Genomic DNA, 5,076 nt, shown 5'->3' on the forward strand with positions numbered 1-5,076 from the left:
AGGCTGCAACAGATCACTGGGGAGATTTTAGTTTGTTGTGCTGCGGAAAACAAAAACAAATTGATTTAAAAGAGGATAAAAATCAGATGGGGGTTTTCCTTGTTTAAAAATACCCTAAAGCGAAACATTTCATTAATGACCAAAACGGGAGAAAACAGGTGTTCTTCTCATCGATTCTAAGGAAATGATTTTGAAGAAACTACTCAATCACTTCAAGAGATAAAGTAATTAGGAATGTACAGTGAGTCCCCACATGAAAGATGCCAACAGGAAGCTAAATTCTTGGTATTTTTACGTCACCCTGTGACATCAATGGCCTTTCTGTTTAAGGATAAAAGAAAACAAGAGCCACCCTCCGGATCAGCAATTAAGGTTTTCGCCCCGGGTAAAGAATGAGTTTGAAAAAAAGAAATTCAAATTTTCAGAATCCCACGATGGCACAATGTCAAATGGGTTATCCTCATGGCGATCTGCTCATTATCCGCTGACACGTAAATACAGCCAAGACGAAGAACGGAGAAAAATCAAGTGCACGTAAACGTAAAAGCCGTATAATTGTTCAGCCGTCGAACACACAAACACACACGTAAAGCAAATAGAGTAAAAACAACTAAAAAAACAACTGTCTTAAATGTCTGACTGACTTGGATACAAGAAAAGTGTATCCAGAGTTAATACCTCTAGTTTTAATTAATTTGCACATATAAAAAAAAAAAAATCGTTCTGCTGCAGGTTTGAGATAAATAAAATGTATTATAAATTGGAAAAGCGGCTTGCTGGTGGGAAGTTTTTGGGGACAAAAGGAGGCGAAGACGTGTCTCAATCCTTCCCGTGACATTACTTTCCAAACTAACATTAATCTCCAGCATTTCAAAAGCCGCTCAGAGGCTCCTCAGATGATTGAGAACGATTCTTCAGCTTCATGCAAAAATGTCCCCGGATGTTCCCAGGATATCAGACACTCTGACTAGCTCAGGTGATTACTTCTGACGTAGAGAAAACAGGATCTCCACAAGGAGACGCCTCTAGATATGGAGAACCCAGACACCCAATGAATGAAGCTCAACTTAACTGCATACATTCATTCCAGGAGATGCTTCTTTGTTTTGAATATTATATTAAATATGAATCAAAGCTTTTCAGCTGAAATATGTTTCAGTGAAAACAACAAACTGCCCCCCACCTCCCCCTGAGCACTCACACACACAACTGAGGACATTGTCAGCCTCTCCGTGCACGGGGTCGAAAGTATTGCATAGAACTCTCACTATTCCCCTCGGCCGATTTGATCAAAGGGGAAAAGAGAGAGAAATTTCCCACCGCCGAACGGATTTTATTATTTGCCGTAACGCTACCCAGACCCAGGCTGTATAGATGTACCTCCATGCAATGATTTAGAAATATTGTCCGAAAAGCCATCAACGACAAAAAGTACCAACTTTTGAAATCTTTTCGGTATATATGGTATTTTTTATATAATGGAATCATCTTTAGTGTTGACTGTACTATTACCACAAACAGTTTGAACAGGGAGTTTCAGAAAGTACAAGGGGTCCCCTCGTGTCCCTCAAGACATATTTAACCCTATATTATGTTAAGGGTCAATGGGTGAGATGGGTCAAATTGACCCTTAACATAATATGAGGGTTAAAGCACAAGTGGCAGCAATGGAAAGAGAAATGGAACACTGTTTGTAAATCACATGAAGTGACTGGAAATCATTTCTTCGGGGTTTCCTCACAGTTCTGTCGAATTCCTGAGTTGTAGTGTTAACTTCCGGTTGGCCTTGAAAGTACTATTGCGCATTTATTGCTGATGTCACTTGCAATAAAACGCGGTATTTGCAGTGTGCACGCTGGCTGTCCAAACTATTTGGTGAAACTGGGAAAGAACTCACAAAATGCTGCCTTAATGAATAACTTTATTTACCGTAGCCCCCATTTAGACCCCCAACCCTGCCGGGAGTTGTCCTTGTACACTGTATTCCAAACGCCTAAGTTCTCTGTGGCTTCAAATTAAATATTATGTATTAACATTAAATAGGCGATGTTGTGTTCAGTCTTGAAGACTCTATCATTGATATTGTCTGTGGTTTTATGGCAGTGCAATAATCTTCCCCGGGCAATTGGTGTTTTACACCCTCTGTGAATCCAACAAAATGTGTCAAAGTAAGCATCTCCGGGTTTGCACTGAGAGTTTCTCAGCATTACCTGAGGCCAAACCCATCCCCCAAAAAACTATGATTTAACTTCAAGGTCTACTCTTTGGCTTGTGCCGCTCGTAAGACGGGTGTCACGCCATCTCCCATCAAGTTTAGCATGATTAGGTATTAAATAAAGTAAAAAATAGAATGTCTAGACATCAAATTTTTTTATTGGACCGAAATAGAAGATTTATTATCAGGTCATTCTGTATTGGCTGTATTCCTTAAAACAAAAATTCCCCACGGTTTTACAGCCACCTCTCAAATCTGTGGGAAAAGGCCTTTGTTTTGGGCCAGTGTGCTCCGTGTGACCAATGCCAATTCATGTTTTAGCCAATTTGATTCGGTGTTCGATGTTTTGTCCGTATCCATGCTTCTGTAAACATCCTGGGATTTGCTGTCAGTCCTGCCAGTCAATAGACTGCCCACCTCAGTCCATACATTGACACGTCTGTGTGTACAATCCTCTCATCAATAACTGGCTCTCCGATTTAACTGGAACAACATTTACAGTTTAAAATATGTGAAATTCTATATATAACATTGACATTGATCGTATTTTCCTTAGGTAAATACTTAATCCACTTGAAACCAGGACTGTAATTTAATTTTGTATAATTTTCAACAAACAAAAAAAAAGAAGTAAAAAATGAAATAAGTACTTTACAGAGCTAGTTACATCACCAACTTTAAATGAGGAACAGCATTGTTCTCATTTTTGAAAATAACAGTTATAAAGATGATTGGAAACAAACATCTTCTCATTAAGAACACTGTTTTCCTGATTCAGAATTATAAATCTTTTTACAGTTTTCATATATTTTCTCACCCTTCTCATCCTCAATGTCCTGTGAGTAGCTGTTATTATTATTATACATTAATATCTTGGATGATCCAGAGTTCATTCAAACTCAGTTGAACTCCAGACATGTTTCAGGATCCAGAGTTCATTCAAACTCAGCTGAACTCCAGACATGTTTCAGGTTTGGGTTTAGAATGAAGAAATTGTCCACGTGAGGCACTCTGCTCCAAGGAATAGGGGCCAAAAGAGTTTGACCTTTTTTTCCTGCAGCCCACTTTTGGGTGTGTTGTGGCTGCAGGACTAGAGACCAGCGGTTTCTTTCATAAGTATAAAAGCAGGGTTTTCATCTGAACAAACAACAAAGTTATGAGTAATCCCCACTCTTTGACAACACAACTTTTTTAAAGTCCAGATCCAATTATCTGCAGGCACACGCATGATGAAGAAAGGCTGAGGCCTACAAAATACCAACTCTGAAAATGAACTTTACTGCAAAGTGGAAGAGACTGCATTCAGACTTGTTTTTGTGTGTGAGAGTGAAACAGCAACAGCCTCTATAGCTGCAGGTTTTGCGGTTAGAACCAGGAGAGTGTTAATTCTTACTGACAAAAGACTCTTCCCATTAGCCAAAAAATGCTCAAATGTTACGAACCAGAAATATCAAGAGGAATATATGCCTGGACATAAATCTGTAGCAGTTTGATTCAGTCTATCACATCGTGGAGCCTTGAAGACTGCAGGGGTCTTTGCTCACTTTCCCAAAGAGGGACGTCTGGGAAGATAACTGAAAGAAGAAAACATCGATAGAAGACAGGTGACAATTGTCAAATAATTGTGTTTCTCTGTAATGCTCGCCGTGCACAACCAATCAATTCCCATTTGAATAAATGCACGATAAAAAGAATCTAACCCAAGACTCGTAACTCTCACTGCAGTCTTAGGTGAATGCAAATGAATGACTGATTGGATGTCACTGATGTGTTCAAGTGCAGGTCACATGACAGCTATGCTTTCACCACACACACACAGAACACACACACACACACACACACACACACACACACACACACACACACACACACACACACAGACTGTATATAGTACAGTGTCATAGTACTACCTTTGGAATGGCCTCAATGTTACTGAAAAAATCACACTGCTCTTCATCACAAGGCTGTTTTTAAACTCATCCTTTTTGCCACAAGGTTGTCTCGATTTTTTTGTATGTATATGCATTCACACACACACGCACACGCATGCGCATACGCACACATGAATAGACACACATAACACATTTTACACAGCAAAACCTTAAAAATATACCTATAAACCTATGAAAATATCTAAAATCTCTTGTATTGGTGGCGATTCAGTCATAATGGGAGAACAGGAAAGAAGAAGAAGAATGTTTGTTGCTGTAAAGCCTTAACATGCACAGTATTTGATCTCTCAATTCGAGAAAGTAAAAAAAAATATATATATATAATAATAAAATCCAATGCAACTTTTATTATTATTATTATTAATCCATGGGATATTAAACCATGTGACACACGGCATGGTGAGGACAGCAAGGTTTATGAGTTAAGTAGATAGATAGATAGATAGATAGATAGATAGATAGATAGATAGATAGATAGATAGATAGATAGATAGGTAGATAGATAGATAGATAGATAGATAGATAGATAGATAGATAGATAGATAGATAGATAGATAGATAGATAGATAGATAGATAGATAGATAGATAGATAGATAGATAGATAGATAGAGCAATGACTTCTCTGAAAAGAAAAATTAGACCTTCCTCTCCTTTTTTCCCTTTCTCCTGCACTCCACATTATAAGTAAAGAAGTAAACCATAGGAAGGTACCTTCTACTCAGCTGCAGCCCTCCTCCGTGCAATGAGGATGGCTGGAATCTACTGGCAGAGGCTGAGGAGAAGTCCCTGCTGTCGGGGGGGCTGGGAGGGGGGGCTTGTCTCCTTACCCACCCCTTCTTTCTGCCTGGTATTTTTTCTCGCACCCTCTCACTCTCTTTCTCTCTCTCTCACGCTCTCTCTCTCTTTGG

The sequence above is a fragment of the Fistularia commersonii genome, chromosome 11 (genome assembly GCF_037954325.1).
Source record: "Fistularia commersonii isolate RoL2024-O1a breed Wild chromosome 11, RoL_Fcom_v1.0, whole genome shotgun sequence".
NCBI lineage: Eukaryota > Metazoa > Chordata > Actinopteri > Syngnathiformes > Fistulariidae > Fistularia > Fistularia commersonii.